Source organism: Bos grunniens, chromosome 19 (assembly GCF_055505025.1).
Source record: "Bos grunniens cultivar Pamir isolate PY7600 chromosome 19, Bosgru_T2T1.0, whole genome shotgun sequence".
NCBI classification, from domain to species: domain Eukaryota; kingdom Metazoa; phylum Chordata; class Mammalia; order Artiodactyla; family Bovidae; genus Bos; species Bos grunniens.
The window spans coordinates 1,143,269-1,160,212 of record NC_141183.1 but is presented as its reverse complement, the minus strand read 5'-3'; the positions used below and the strand labels follow the sequence as shown (position 1 = coordinate 1,160,212).

At 49.8% G+C, this 16,944-nt stretch overlaps 1 protein-coding gene across 41 annotated transcripts in view; it reads right to left on the bottom strand.

The window, feature by feature from the left end:
- CEP112 (centrosomal protein 112) overlaps positions 1–16,944 on the bottom strand; it is a 315,095-nt gene that overhangs the window by 41,315 nt on the left and 256,836 nt on the right. The window lies entirely within an intron of this gene.

The window sequence follows — 16,944 nt, the reverse complement described above, 5'->3', positions numbered from 1 at the left end:
ATATGAAAACGAGGCCACCGTCTTCCATCTGACCAGCAAAGCCCAGAAAAACACGTAATTTCTGCCATGCCGTGCTGTGTGGCTGCAGCAAAAAAAGCCTCCTGCTTTCTCTGCAGCAAGTGTAAATAGTGACCAGAATAGTGCCTGAGAGTGTGCTGGTTAGCGCTGTCTGACCCTGCTCTAATCTTCCCTTGGGATGAGAAGACACGAGTGACTGTCCTCTGGGCAGGTGGGCACATGCGGGAATTCAGAAGCAAAGGCTAGAGGGGCTCGGGGCTGTGCGCCCGGACTGGAGCAAAGCTGGTGCATCTGCGCCAGGCTGAGCGAGCGGACACTGGCCAGGAACCCGGTGAACGCTGGGCATGGATACTCGGGGAGGCAGACACAGCACAAAAGCCACGGAGACACGCCCAGGGCGCACAGCCTCACACGCTGACAGACCGCAGCGCGCCAGGCCTCCTCACGCCAGTCACGCTCCCTTTCCCTGCGTCTCCTCTGGGTTCCCAGCTCCACAGCAAGGCAGGCAGGTGACACGCGGCCCGTGTGTCCTGGTAGCTCTCGGAAACTCGCAGAGGGAGGTGGGACTGGAGGGGGCTCTGCAGCAGACGGCCGTGGTCGAGGCTGGCACCAGGTGCCCAGACAGAACCTGCTGATGTGACTGACATTGTTACAGAGCCTTCAGAAACTGCTGTCTGTATTTTGGGGAGCACAAGCCCAAATCTGCAGAGGATACAAATTATATTAACTTTAGAAACAAAAACATAAGCAAATCTAAATATAGCTGCTTAAGGAAAGCCTATACTGTCTAAAGAACAACTTAGACGTTATTTTGAGCGCTCTGCGGCATTGCGGCACTCCACACCGGCTCCTAACAAAGCTCTTTCCCAGGTGACGGCAAAACGCACACATTTCATGAATTCGGTCCGTTTCTCCTGCTCGGATTCTCTGCGGGCTGTTCTTCCCTCCAAGTCAGTTACCTTCCTTCTTCCCTTGGCTGCCCCCAGGGAGCTGGGGACACCGCACTAAGTCACCTCCCCTCTGACAACGGCCACTGCTCGCGGGAGCCCAGGGCTCCTCAGCCTGGACATGAGTCTTCGGGTGGCAGTTCTAATACACTCTTCACGTAAATTATGCAACCATCTTCTACTTTGTCTTCTCCAAAGAGGATCTGATTCTCTCCAAAGGAACATGTCCCTTTGAGCTCCAGTTTTCAAGAGTGAAAATGACAGCTGGGCCCAGACCGCCTCACCCAGCTCCAACGTCTCTCTCCGCCTCTCCCCCTGCCCCTCCTCTTCCCCCATCTCCGTCTCCCATGTGTTTAAATACAGGTGGATACACACACGTAAACACACACATACGTATATTTTCATATCCCTGCCCACAGTGTAAATATATAGTATTTTTACTGATAGCTACATCTAATTTTGTTTGGGTTGTGATAACCAAACTGACTAAAGTATAAACAAGTCAACAAAAAATACAGATATTTTACAGTATTCTTTCTTAGGAGAAGGAGCTTCTATAGAAAGTCTAAAATGTTTACCACTCACGCGGTGATTACTGGCCCTTGGCGTGGAGATGAACTAACAGTCTGTGCTCCCGTCTGTGACTCCCCTCTGCTCACCTGTGGGATCAGAACGTGGGCAGCTCTGGCCGTGCCCGCTCCTTGCCATCTCTGACAGCCACGTGAGCGCAGTGTCTCCACTAACGCCCACCTGTGTCCCTAGCCACCCTGTCCGTTCCTTCTCGCCCTCTCCTCTGGAAACCTTCACTTCACCTTTGTTTTGACAATGCAGTCCACGGCTCTATCTTATATCTTCATTTTATCATTTACAGTTGGTGCATGTCTGAAATCTTAGACTAAGCAATCCTGTATCTGACCTGGTGGAAGAAACAATATCTGCAAAGATTCGTGTGTAAGGAAACAGAGGGTGTATTTAGGCCACAAAAATAGTCACTCTGGTTGACGCTGCGGATACACACAGGGCAGTGAAGAACAACTGGAGGCGTCTGCATGGGGCTGACACTCTCGGGCCGGTTTAGACACGCGGCCCACGTATCTGCAGAGGAACCAGAGATCAAATCGCCAACATCCGCTGGATCATCGAAAAAGCAAAAGAGTTCCAGAAAAACATCTATTTCTGCTTTCTTGACTATGCCAAAACCTTTGACTGTGTGGATCACAATAAACTGTGGAAAATTCTGAAAGAGATGGGAATACCAGACCACCTGACCTGCCTCTTGAGAAATCTATATGCACGTCAGGAAGCAACAGTTAGAACTGGACATGGAACAACAGACTGGTTCCAAATAGGAAAAGGAGTACGTCAAGGCTGTATATTGTCACCCTGCTTATTTAACTTATATGCAGAGTACATCATGAGAAACGCTGGGCTGGAAGAAGCACAAGCTGGAATCAAGATTGTCAGGAGAAATATCAATAACCTCAGATATGCAGATGACACCACCCTTATGGCAGAAAGTGAAGAGGAACTAAAAAGCCTCTTGATGAAAGTGAAAGAGGAGAGTGAAAAAGTTGGCTTAAAACTCAACATTCAGAAAACAAAGATCATGGCATCTGGTCCCATCACTTCATGGCAAATAGATGGGGAAATAGTGGAAACAGTGTCAGACTTTATTTTTTGGGGCTCCAAAATCACTGCAGATGGTGATTGCAGCCATGAAATTAAAAGACGCTTACTCCTTGGAAGGAAAGTTATGACCAACCTAGATAGCATATTCAAAAGCAGAGACATTACTTTGCCAACAAGGATCCGTCTAGTCAAATCTATGGTTTTTCCAGTGGTCATGTATGGATGTGAGAGTTGGACTGTGAAGAAAGCTGAGTGCTGAAGAATTGATGCTTTTGAACTGTGGTGTTGGAGAAGACTCTTGAGAGTCCCTTGGACTGCAAGGAGATCCATCCAGTCCATTCTGAAGGAGATCAGCCCTGGGATTTCTTTGGAAGGAATGATGCTAAAGCTGAAACTCCAGTACTTTGGCCACCTCATGAGAAGAGTTGACTCATTGGAAAAAACTCTGATGCTAGGAGGGATTCGGGGCAGGAGGAGAAGGGGACGACAGAGGATGAGATGGCTGGATGGTATCACTGACTCAATGGACATGAGTTTGGGTGAACTCCAAGAGTTGATGATGGACAGGGAGGCCTGGTGTGCGGCGGCTCATGGGGTCGCAAAGAGCTGGGACACGACTGCGCGACTGAACTGAACTGATGTATCTGCTGTAGGGGCATATGGGAGAGCTGGGTGAAAGGGAGCAAGGGGACTCAGGGGGAGTCCGGGACGGGGGTGATCAGCGCAAATCAGATTGAGGTGATGGTGCTAGAGCGGAGAGGGTCAATTCAGCTGGCTGTGCAGGAATAAGGAAGAGTCAGCCGAGGAGCTCGGTGTAACCAGAGTCAGCCACAGTGAGACTGTGGAGAAGACACACAGCGTTCTAGATCCTAGGAGACCATCTGCAACTCAGCCTGGACTTTGAGGGGAAACTGACATCAAAGTTGTGATTCTTCTGCAGAGCAGACAGAGGTGAAATTGAAGGGACTTATGTTCCCCTTAGGGTTAGGGTTAGGGAAAAATATAGAGAAAAAATCAAGAGCATTGTGTACAATTTATATGGTTGAGCAAAAGATTAGGATTTTTCTGTGATATCTTATGGAAAATTATGAATGAACCTTTTGCCCAACCCAATATATTTAAAGCTCCTCAAGAGGAAAGAAGAGCCAGTGAATACAAATGCGGAAGAGATTTAAGTGGAGTGTGGAGCAGGCGGTCATCAGAATCCCAGGCTTCATGCCTGAAGCCCCTCTCCCATTGTCACCACCACGATCCCCCCCACAGTTCCCACTATGATCCCACCAGGATCCCCACCACAGTCTCCACTATGATCCCACCAGGATCCCCACCACAGTCCCCACTGTGATCCCACCAGGATCCCCACCACCACCAGTATGTCTAGTATGAAAATAAGCAGGAGGAGGTTGATCCTTTCTAAGAGTATAGTTTTGTTAGTTGGTGGATGTAGATGCCAAATTCATTTCTTCACTCAGCAAACATTTACTGAGTGCTTATTGTTTACCAAATACTGAACTGGACGCTGGGTATGAAGCCAAGAACCAGAATGGGACGCTCGGTGAGAAGTAGGGACCAGTGTGGCCCTGCTCCCCAGAGGGTAGAGGAGGTCCACGAAGGGGGCTGGGGCGGCTCAGGCTCATGTCAGTGTTTGTATCCGGTGGAGGAACTGGACCTGGAAAGGCCTATCTGACCCTTAAGTGTATGAAATTCAGCGCTGTGCCGCTGTGAGACCAGGACCTAACCTTTATCACAAAGCTTCTGCTGGGAAACGCATTTCCATTTGCGGTTCAGGGCAGATGTCTGCTACAACTGCCGTGGTGGTGTGTGTGGTTGACTCAAAACTTGGGGGTCAGTGGTGGAGACAAGAGACGGGGTCACCAGACAAGGGGAAATGAGGAACAGAGGCCGCAAGTGGCAGGCATCCGGGGACAAAGTGATCCCAAGGGCCTGGTGGGGCAGGAAAGTCACAGGAAACCCCAACCTCGCGCTGTGCTGCCAGCACAGGGCTGGGTTCCAGAAATTAGCTATTGTTGCCATAACTTTTCAGTTGAAAATCGGGTTTATGCTTACAAAGCCAGTCTCTAAACAGTGGTGCAAATAATTCAAGCCTGAAGACATTCTCATCTGTAATAAAAGTTGTATTTACATGTTCCATTTTATTTTATTCCTAGAAAAATGCTAACCTTTACGGCTGTGCTCTCATTGGGAAATATAATTTGCTCAGCTAAATAAATATGTATATTTTAGGACTTCTGACTACATCACACTTAAAAGTCTTTACCATGAATTTTAAAACTTGCCTTGCCCCCGGAAACAGCCTTTGAAAGGCTGCCGTGTGCCTCAGGCAAGCGGCCAGCCGGCCAGCTCAGAGCTCACAGCTCACACAGGCTGTCTTTAAACTCTAATGATCTCACAGAGAGGAAAACAGGTCAGTCCCAGAAGAGAGAGGGAAAACTCCAAAGAGACACTGGAACTAGAACAAAAATAAGGTTTTGAAACTGATTTGACGACTTTCAGAAATGCCATATTATGGTTACTGTACATAATTTTTATCTATTCTTTTGATTAGTGGTTTTTCCTCTTTGGCTTTTGGCTCCAGGGCTTAACCTAAAGGCAGGTATTTGAAAGTCCATATTCCTACCCAATGTCCCCCAGCATAGCAGCTATGCTTTATAGACGCCATACGATAAATACAAAGCATGGCTTTGAAAACATTTTTTTGGGTCAAATCCCTTTTTCCAGACTGTCTTTCAAGTTTTAATTTTCCTGCACACGATTTCTTGGAAAACTAGCAGTTAGAGAATTTGCGCCCTAGTGAAGGCATGGCAGCTGAAGGTGAAAATGTTTCAAAGGCCCCAGATTTCTTGGCCAGGAAGAAATAAGAGAAATAAGAATGAGAAGCTGATTTCTCTGTCTTGCCCACCGAGGGTCATGTAGGCAGGCTGACCTGATAACCATTTGGAGGCATTGAACATAATTTTGCCTATAAATATTTTTTCTGACAACTTTTCTCTATTGATATAAACTTTGACTCCTTTCAATTCTCCCGACTTGACTAAGCAAACGTCCTAAAGTGTAAAGGTGATGTTTTGTTATATCTTAATTGGAAGTTGCATTTACTAGTTTAATTTCAATCAAATATTTACTATTTTTCTAGAGAATATAATCAGTGATTGAATGTTTGCAAAGTGCCTCCTTCAACTCATCCTGTTAGGAAGACAGCCTCTTTCCATGGGCCCCTTAATTTTAATGTCTATTTAATTAGTAGTTAAATATGTATTCATATTGAATGCTATTGATTTTATTTTGGGAGGATGTAGTTGAACTTTTTAGGGGGACGTATTTCTTTATGCTTATTAATAAAACATTTAAAAAAAGCAATGAAATAATCTAACCTGAACATGATGAAACAAAAACTTGGATAAACATTTGAAGGAGAAAGGAAAGGAAATCCAGCTCTTCAGAGCTTCTAGTCAGAGCTGTGATTTCTCCCGTGGTCACACACGGGTGTGACAGCTGTCTCCAGTGGTTGCGTACAGACGTGAGAGCTGGACCATAAAGGAGGCTGAGCACCGAAGAATGGATGCTTTTGAACTGTGGGGTTGTAGAAGACTCTTGAGAGTCCCATGGATTACAAGGAGATAAAACCAGTCCATCCTAAAGGAAATCAACCCTGAATCTTCATTGGAAGGACTGATGCTGAAGCTCCAATACCTTGGCCACTTGATGCGCAGAGCCAACTCACTGAAAAAAAGACTCTGATGTTGGGAAAGATTGAGATCAGGAGAAGGAGATGACAGACGGTGAGATGGATAGATGGCATTTCTGACTCAATGGATGAATTTGAGCCAACTTCGGGGACAGTGAACGACAGGGAAGCCTGGCGTGTCGCAGTCCATGGGGTCACCAAGAGTTGGACATGACTGAGCGAGTGAAGAGTGACAAACAGCAGCACAGACAGGCCAGGGGCTGGTCACTGAAAGATGAGAGACAAGAACATGCTCTTTTCTTGGGGTAAAGCCTGTAAGTATGATTGTTTTTTTAGCACCAAAATCTTGTTAAGCATTTCTGCTTGAAAAGTTCAGAGAAATGCTCAGAATGGTTTGCCTCTGAGAGACACAGAGGAGACAGAAAGAGGAGGGTCTGAGGAGGCGCCCAGACATGTCGTGGAGGGTGCAGGGATTCAGAGATGCTTCCGAAGGTGGACGGCTTGCTTTCTCTGCGTGTGTGTTGCCGCAATTTAAAAAAAATGATATAAATGAGCTTATTTACAAAACTAAACATACTCACAGATTTTGAAAACAGACTTAACTTTACCCAAGGGGATAGGCTGTGGGGAGGGATACACCAGCAGTCTGGGATGAACACATACACACGACTGTATATAAAAGAGATGATCAACCAGGGCCTACTGGACAGCGCAGGGAATTTTACTCAAAACTCTTATATGGGTGGCTTACATGGGAGAAGAATCTGAAAAAAAACATGTATTTGTATAACTGGGTCACTTTGCTGCACACCCGAAACCAACGCAACACTGAAACGAACTACACTCCCATAACATTTTAAAGAAGAAAGTCCTTCTAAGAGGAGCTCTGCTTCTACTGCTCATGCAGCCCACACGAGGACAGCCCACACGCAGAGGCGACGCCGGGCCTGGCTTTATTAGCAGTGACCACCCGCGAGCCAGCACATGAGCGCCGGGTGACCATGCGGCTAGGCTCCAGGCTGGACTCGACTGTGGTGAGCGGCCCTGACCTGCTGGGGCTGGGTGTCCAGAGCAGCAGCAGAGGCGCCAGCTGTCAGCATGCCCTGTGTCAGCACTCCCGTGAGCGCACTCCCGCGTCCACTCTCCCACGCGCTCCCGCGCCCACTCTCCCGCACACGTGCTCCTGCGTCCTTTCTCCCACGCGCCCACTCCCGCGTCCACGCTGTGGGGAGAGAGAGCCCACAGGCGGGCCTAGAGGACGGAGCCCAGGTCGGTCTCGAGAGGTCACCATCACGGAAGTCTTTCCGGGGACAGAGGCACCTGAGAGGAGATGCAGAGCGAGCAGGAATGGGCGGGGTGGGGCGGGCCGCCCACCTGGGCGCGCGGCGCCACTGGGAGGCCGTGGCCAGGCCTACCTGGACGGCTGGGGATGCGGAACCCCACGAGCCTGTGAGAGCTGGGGTGCATTCCCAGGCCCCCGGGTCTCCGAGGACCCGAGAAGTGAAGGGGGATCCAGGGGTGGGGCGGGGACAGGAGGGGCCAGCCTGGGGGTTAGCGCTTGCCCAGAGTCAGGGCAGAGACAAGCCCCCAGGGACTGCAGCCCACCAGGTTCCTGTGTCCATGGAATTTTCCAGGCAAGGTGACTGGAACGGGTTGCTATTTCCTTCTCCAATGATGTACATGTGCATGCTAAGTCACTTCAGTCGAGTCTGACTCTGCAACCTCATGGACAGTAGCCCGTCAGGCTTCTCTGTCCATGAAGGTCTCCAGGCAAGAACCCTGGAGTGGGGCCTCTTCCTTCTGCACCAATGATGTATACGTAGGGCTTATTAAGCAGAAGCACTATCCTCCACACCGCTCAAGCCGTAAGCCGTTTACTTCTCACTGCCATTCCTGCACATTTTACTGTAAACTGTTTCTTGACATGAGGAAAGTGGGCCAGAGAGCTGAGGTGACTTGTCTGAGGCCCCGCGGCTTCCAGATGGTGGAGGCAGGGTTTGGACCCACGGGGTCCCGGCTCCAGAGTCCCTGTCAGGAAGGCCCGCCAGCCTCTGAAAGGCAGCACACGCGAGCGTGTCAGGGAGGAGTCTTTGAGCCTCAGAAAAATGAAGCAGATGCAACAGGAAGGTGGGACTTCGGGTGACGCATCCCAGTTCAGCAAAGGTTGGAAAATTGCTCAAAGGGACCCAGAGCCGGCCATTTCCAGTCAGTGTCTTCCAAAAACACAGCAGGCTGCTGTGTCGACGGCTTTCCTTTGTTCACTGACCACAGGAATAAAGCCATCGAACCCAATGGATCTTCAAAACAACCAGTCTCCTCTTGGAAAACAGACTCTCACAAATCAGTCTTGGCCTAAGTGTCTACAGAGCCCAGGCCTGCAAGACGGTGAGGCGTGGTTATTCACCAGTTTCCTTCCTTTGGAACGCCCTTAAAATTAGCGAGGGGTCCAGAAAGTTGCTTCTGGAACCCTCACCTCTATTCTAAATTGACCTTGAATATTCTGATTCCAAGGACACTTGGTGATAGTTTAAAAATCATAGCAAGTGACAGAGCCAGCCACCGAGGGACACGTTCCTTAAACATCCAAACAAGCGCTGGCTTCGCTGAGCCCCCGGCCAAGAGCAGTCACGGGAACCAGGCACGACGTGAGGAGACGCTTCATCCGTTCCGGCAGCTCACGTAGATTTTAAAGGAAAATGAATTTTCCTTTATTTCCATGTGTGTTTGGATACAGTGAGCACGAGGGAAAGGCTGAAGAGGTGGAAGCCTGGTCTCAAGGCCTGATGCTGCCAAGAGCTGCGTGGAAAGGACCACGCCGCCCCCTCCACGGGCTCAGGACTCATTTGTGGAGCGGGGTGGGGATGAGGGCAGGAGAATGCGGTAGGGGCCGGTTATCTCCAAGTCTTTTCCACTTGAAGATACTGTTGGTCAATGAGATGTTATGGACTGGGCTGTAGCTGGTATAAAAGGAGGCGGTTTCACAAGAATCCACTGTATTTAAATACTCTGCTCATTAAGCTTTAAGAATAAATGAACAATGGATTTGAACAGGAAGATGGTGAACTCAAGTAGAAAACCACCATCAGATGAAAAGAAATTAGAATAAAAACTCAGACAGAGAAAAGGTAGCTTAGGATCGGAGCTCAGGATCAGTGTTGGTGAAAAGGCTTTGGGCTGAGGAGGTAAATGGTCGATGTGTCATGAGGCCATGTTGGGGCTGCAGCAAAGCCGATCCGTGGAGGAGACCCGCTGTCCCGCCCGGAGGGACTGGAGGTCAAGTGTACACCTCTGGGGTCTCCAATCCAGTGTGTCTTGTGGTTCAGTCACTTGGTCATGTCTGACCCTCTACGACCCCGTGGACTGCGACGCCAGGCTCTTCTGTCCTCCACTATCTCCCAGGAGCTTGCTCAAACTCATGTCCATTGAGTTGGTGATGCCATCCAACCATCTCATCCTTTGTCACCCCCTTCTCCTCCTGCCCTCAATCAGGGTCTTTTCCAGTGAGTCAGCTCTTGGCATCAGTTGGCCCAAGTATTGGAGCTTCAGCTTCAACATCAGTCCTTCCAATGAATATTCAGGGTTGATTTCCTTTAGGATAGACTGGTTGGATCTCCTTGCAGTTCCAGGGACTCTCAAGAGTCTTCTCCAGCACCACAGTTGAAAGGCATCAATCCTTCGGCGCTCAGCCACCTTTATGGACCAACTCTCATATGTGTACATGCCTGCCTCGTGCGTAATCTTAGTCACACGCTGTGTTCGAGGAGGAAGACATGCCTGATGTGGAATGTGAGCCACCTCGTGATGTTCGTCGTGATGTCAGTCAGAACTTGTTCCTTGCTCCAACAGGAGCCCAACCACTTCTACAGACTTCCCCTGGGAGATGAGTACTTACAAGGTGCTGTTTTATTGACTCTCAAAGAAAAAATCAGGTCAGATGCAGACTCTGTAAACAAGGATCTGCAGATACTACTTAAAAACAAAGGGAGCTAGATAAGCCAGCTTGGAAAATAGAGGAGTGAGTAAATATATCTCTCTGAGGAACATGAGTGTTTGCTAACATCTGAAATAATTGGCTTTTTGAGCAATAATGGGATATTGTTGACAACAGTGATTCCCTGAAGGGAACTGGCTGTCCAGCTGAGGTCTGGTCTGAGCTCGATGGGAAGACAAGTTTACTGGGAAGAGCTTGAGAAGGACCCAGCTCTCGGGGTGAGGAAACACAGGCCAGCATCACTTTTGAACTTGGAACGAATCTGCCCTGAGGAATGGCAAGGATATATGATGGAAAAAGAACCGGGAGGAAAAGAAAGAGTAGCGCTTGCTTCTAAGAATGCTGCTGCTTTGTTTTATGAACTAGTCTATTTGTTTTGGCTGCAACTGAACTCAAGAATGTTCTCTGCATATTTCACAGTGTAGTTTATAGACATCAAAGGAACAATCTCTCCTTTCATCATTATTTACACATAAAAATAACGCAATTTGTGGTGTGTGTAAGATGTTACTTCTTAAAAACCTCTCGAGTCTAGTTTATTAATTGCTTGAGATTTAAAGTTAAACAAGGGTGAGATGCAAATCACATGTTACTCTGAAATATGTTACCACCAAATCTTGGTTTATTAATGAGATGTTGAGCAGCCATATGAATATTTATTTAGGTGGTTAGAGGGCTTCATGAAGGATCCTGGAGCAAGTGACAGAAACATAAAAGCAAAAGGGTTTTGCTTCTCTTGAAAAAAACGGGGGCTGTGTCTTTGTTTTTAATTCCTCTCTTTCCTCTGTGCTTCCAACATTAAAGCATTCCTGCAACCCACTAACCACCCCGATCTCGCTCGCTCCAAATCTCTAGTCTCAGCTGCTATGACAGCAAACGACTCCTGCTGACAGCCCTGGAAATGACATTTTGGTCTTTTTTGATGGCATGACGACATCACATGAATTTTTTTCCTCATTATCTGCTTTTGGAAAATTAATTATAAAAACTAGGCTTATCCTTGTTAATTTACTGAATTGATTTAGTTCCCTAGAAATTCTGTGTAAAGTTAACTCTCTACATGTTCTATTTCTTTAATGCAACAAATTCCCTGAAAATAACATTATATAAACGTAAAGCAAAATGAGCAAGGCCTGTCTTAAAATTTTTCCATGATTTACAAGGCACATTTAGGAGAATCAGTTATGCTGGTACGACTGCTTGTTATTCACAGCTTCACTTTTTTTCCTAAGAATGTATAACTGTTGAATATATGGAGATACATACATATTACATTGGCCAAAAAGTTTGTTCCCGTTTTTACATAGCATCTTACAGAAAATTCCAAACGAGCTTTCTGGGCAACCCAACATATGCATTCTTTTTTTTTTTTTTTTAAGTACACACACACACCAATACCATATACAGATAAACGTGCAACCCATTTCCATTTTTCACTGGATATCTGTATCCCAACCTGCACAGGTGAATGTAGGGTCAGGGGAAACACAGTCACAAGCGTGTATGAGTTACGCCCCTCATCCAGGTGGCCTGTGCTGGAGGCCACCTGCCGCCTTCCCGCATTTTTGAGGCCCATTCAGGCAATGGTAAATGTACATAGTGTGTGGCATCTTTCCCCTGACTGCATGCTGGCAATCTTGCCTCACTTTCAAAGGCAGGTCTACTTCATTCTTTGATCGATGCTTTCAAACTGTGGTGCTGGAGAAGACACCCGAGAGTCCCTTGGACTGCAAGATCAAACCAGTCCATCCTAAAGGAAATCAACCCTGAATAGTCACTGGAAGGACTGATGCTGAAGCTGAAGCTCCAGCACTTTGGCCGCCTGATGTGAAGAGCTGACTCACTGGAAAAGACCCTGATGCTGGGAAAGACTGGAGGCAAAAGGAGAAGGGGGCGGCAGTGGGTGAGATGGCTGGACAGCATCACCGACTCAATGCACGTTCTGGGAGACAGGGGAGGACGGGGGAGCCTGGCGTGCTGCAGTCCACGAGCTCATGGAGCGCGGGACACTTGGCCGCTGAACAGCAACACCAAAGCATCCCGCTGCTCTCATGCAGCACCACTTATTTCTCCATCTTTTTGCTCAAATAAGGCTACAAAGATACTGCAGAGCTTTGCAAGTTTATCCGTGGGATACACCCCTATGAGCGGCACCAAAGGTTCCAATCGTGTGCGTCTGACGTAGCAGCAGCTTCCATCACACCGACTTCCAGAGGCAGCGCTGATTTGAACTTCCAGTGACCATGCATCACTGGGTACTTTTTCAGGGTCAGCATTCACGCCCATCAGGCGGCAGCCAGGCCCTTCGCAGTTCTGATTTACAGTTTAAATCAGGGATGAGAGTCAGCCGGTCCTTACACGTTTACTGGATGTTACTTTTCGTCTGTGAGCCTGCGTCCATAGCTTTGCTCTTCTGCTCCTCTGGCGGGCGAGCCGCCTCCTGGTGATCCCAAAGCTCTCCTTGTGAGGCAGGGAAACCAGTGATCCAGGGCTGCTCTGGCAGAGCTCCTCCTGCTGGGCGGAGCTGAGAGCCTTCTGGCAGGGACAGCAGCCGAGGGAGGCTGTGTTACACCATAGCGAGCTGAGAAGGGCTCTGAGTAGGGTCCTAACGGAGGAGTAAGGAATGCCTTCGAGGACTCCAGTGACACGCTTGAGATAAATGGGGATGAAGGCGAGAGGACAAAGACGAACCTGAAGTGTCCAACAGCAAACAGCACAGCTGGGGGGTGACCCCGCTGGGCGGGAAGGAGGAGCCGGCTTGGAGATGCTCACTTGAGGCTGCAGTTACTGAGCAGGTTGCGGCAGCGCATCTCCGGCAGAAGATGGGAGCCATGGGGCCTGACCAGTCAGGCGAGGCTTCCTGCGAGCATCTCGACAGAAGTGACAGCCAGAGAGTCACAGGGGAGACGAGCGCACCGTGCTGGGAGACGGTCCGCAAAGCCCAGCCCGGACCGGAGGCCGCCCACGCAGGGGGTGCGAGCCCAGCAGAGGAGACCCGCCAACCAGGAGTGGTGTGAGCTCCCCGATCCCGGCGGGCAGACTGCGGCCAGTGGGCTATGTCCTCACTCAAGCCGGTTCTCCTAAATAAAGTTTTATTGGAATACAGCCTCACCCATTTGTTAACAAACTGTCTGAGGCTTGCGCAGCACGGCACCAGGAGCTGGGTCACTGTGACGGAGACTGTATGACCCCAGAATATCCACTCTCAAGCCCTTTTCGGGGAAGGTTCTCCAAGCCCTGCTCTAGAGGGAAAGTTGTGGGTCAATATGGTCAATGCTGCATGGCGTTGGGGGGGCACTAGAGGTGGGAAAACACCACTGGTTCAGGCCTCAACAGCTACATCACGCTGGGATTAGTAAAGGGGCCTGGGGGACGCGTGGGAGAGCTGACTCGGTGCCTCAGAGAAAGCAGAGCAGGAGGGTGCCCGGCAGCTCGAAAGCGAATCAGGGATGGTGGAGAGCCGTCCGTCCACTGTCTGTCCTTGCAGCCCCGTCTTGGGGAGGTGGACGGTCCTTGCAACCATGGGGCCTGGAGCTGGAAGGCTATGTTATAAGACACGGCAATCATTCAGTCACTTTAGCTGTGGCCGCTTAGGTAATGATGAAATCACGTATTTCAGGTCATCATACTGACTTTGAAACAGCTTCGGATTAGTTCAGAATTATTAAGGATGAAAATATTTCCAAACAGTTATTTGTTAATTTTTTCATATATGAAAGGAAAAAAGCTGAAGGATGCACCCATATTCCAGCATCTGAGGCAGCAGAGCCGTTCCCAGTTTGGACCGTGCGGTGTTGCGGGCTCTTCCACGAGGCACAGGCGTTGGCGCAGGATCCCTGCTCCTGCCCGTGTCCGCCCTCCGCAGGCGCTCTCACACTCACTCACCCGACTCTGCTCGGCTCCCTGTTATAACACACAGGCCTGGGCCCAGGGGCTAACAATGCTCTTCACAGTGCTTGAAGGTTTTTTCCACTGAACAAATGACCTTCGACTTGTCTTCAAGTAGAGCAGAGATCTTCCAGAGAACAGAGCTGGAGGAGAGGCGGGGCTGGCATACTCGCGGGGAGACCGCTCGCCCCCTCTGCTCAGCCACCGCCGCGTCCCATGCCCGCCGCCCAGAGCACCCTTCCTGGGGAAACGGCGCTCCCGTTGACGCGGTTAGGACTGGACGGCTGTCTCCCTCTCCGCGTGGGCAGGCCAATCACCTTGGGTGAGATGGAAAGTCCATTTCTCTTCTTGGCATTATTACTCCAGCTCCAGAGGGCACCGAGACAGCGTGCCCTCCACGCCCTTAGGATGAGCACAGGGGAGACAGGAATTAGCTGGTGAGCAGGTTCCAAGCAGGGCTGTCTGATGCCAGGCTCCGGGATTGCTCCCTGTTTCTCAATGTCCCTGAAATCCCGCAATGAGGTCTGTAATTTTATTCTCTGGGAAGTGGATTCCTGTGAGCTTTCAGCACAGCAACAATTGCCCAACCTTATGAAATGCTCTTTCCCCTCCCTCCAGCCCTGCTGGTAACACAGACCAGATTGCTCGACGGCCCCCTGGCAGCGATCTTTCCTCGTAAACTCCAGGCAGTGGCCAAGGCAGAAGAGCATCCCAGCTCTAAAATCTCTTTTCTGTACCTACAAGCGAAAATTTTACAACACCTCTCTGTGATGTGAAATCTCTGCTCGGACATCTGGCTTCACAGCGAGGCACTTTCAATCCAGCAGCTTCACAGACAGGACTCGGCCTGGGGGTGCCCGATGCTGGAGGAGAGCTCCCGGCCCTCCTGCAGAGCTGCCTCTGCCCACATCCCCCGCCAACCGGTGTGAGTTCAGGGGCGGTGCTGGCGGACGCTCAGACGGCCGGCTCTGGTGGGCAGCCTGGGGTTTGGGGAACAGAGATGCTGTGTAAACACAGCGAGGGGGTTTGATTAGAATCTGCCTGGGAGGCAAAACACAAACCTGCCAGCCCAAATCGGAGCCGTGTTCGAGCGTCTGCTACTGCAGCACAAAGCACTCCCGAGCTCGCTGCTGCCAGCAGCGCGACTCCAGAGTGAAGGCATGTGCTTCCTTCCAGAGCCTTGATTTAAGAGGTAACATCAGCTGCTGAAGAATCCGCCTGCGATGCAAGAGACTCGGGTTCACCCCTGGGTTGGGAAGATGCCCTGGAGAAGAGAACGGCTACCCACGCCAGTACTCCGGCCTGGAGAGCTCCATGCACTATACAGTCCACGGGGTCACAAAGAGTCGGACGCGACTGAGCGACTTTCACTTTTCATCATTCATTTATTCAGTCTATTTCCAGAACTTCCACTGAAACAAACCTGGCAGTAAGCGCTTGTGCTCAAGAAACTTAGGATCTGCTCGGCGGCAGAAGGAAGCAGAATCCAGACACGACCTCCTCTTTGCAATCCCCAAATCCTCTCAAGACCACCGACTGTTCTGGAAGGTGCGAGGGAGTTTCTGTCCGTCCGCTCAGGGCGTTCGCATGCGTCACGCCGCACGTGGGTCTGGGTGCCGCGTGTCGCCCCTGCCCACAGATAACGACGAGCTCCACGTCACCTCCCTAGACGTGCAGATCCCGGGGTGCAAAACATGTCCCACAGCAAGGTTTCAGATGAGGACGTGGGGACAGCATCAGGGTGCAGTGGAAACTTCACTAGAGGAAGGAACAAACCTGGCATGGCTTCTCACCCAGACACGTCACAGAAGATGACACTGAAACCGTAAGGGAAAGGACTCTACACGGAGACCGTATCACCACGGTGAGCACGAAGGTAGAGAGCAGGCGGTCAACAAGGCCGAGAGAAGGGCAACGTCTAGACAAGCGACTCTCAAAGGATTTGGTCTCTGGTCCCCTTTACACTTTTAAGAAATTAAGAACCCCAAAGAGGTTTTGTGTATGTGGGTTGTATCTATAATATTTACTACATCAGAGATTAAAACCATTGTTGTTCAGTTGCTAAATTGTGTCTGACTCTTTGCAACCCCACGGACTGCGGCACACTCCCTGTCCTTTACCATCTCCCGGGGTTTGCACAAACCCATGTCCACTGAGTTGATGATGCCATCTAACCGTCTCATCCTCTGCTGCCTGTTGCCTCCTCCCCTTCCTGCCCTCAATCTTTCCCAGCATCAGGGTTTTTTCCAATGAGCTGGCTCCTCACATCAGTTGGCCAAAGTATAGGAGATTCAGCTTAAGCATCAGCTTAAGTTTTTCCAATGCATGTTCAGGACTGATTTCCTTTAGGATTGACTGGTTTGATCTCCTTGCTGTCCAAGGGACTCTCAAGTGTCTAGTCCAGCACCAGAGTTTGAAAGCATCAATTCTTCAGTGCTCGGCCTTCCTTAAGGTCTAACTCTCATGTCTGTACATGACTACTGGAAAAACCACAGCATACGGACACCAAATTGGGACAACTCAATCCCCAGGATGACATGCCGCTGCCCGCACACCCTTTAAGGCAGTGTGAACTCAAAGAGCAGTCAGCCTGACCAGCCTGTGAGCGCCCTCTCCTCCAGCTCTCCCACCCCTTCCCTAGGCTCCAGAAAATGCAGAGACTCTACCAGCAAGTGTTATATGGAGGGGAGGTTCGCTGCACTTCAGAGACAGTTGATACGGAATGCTTAGCATTTAGGGGGATCCTGGTTAAAAGCATAATTTAT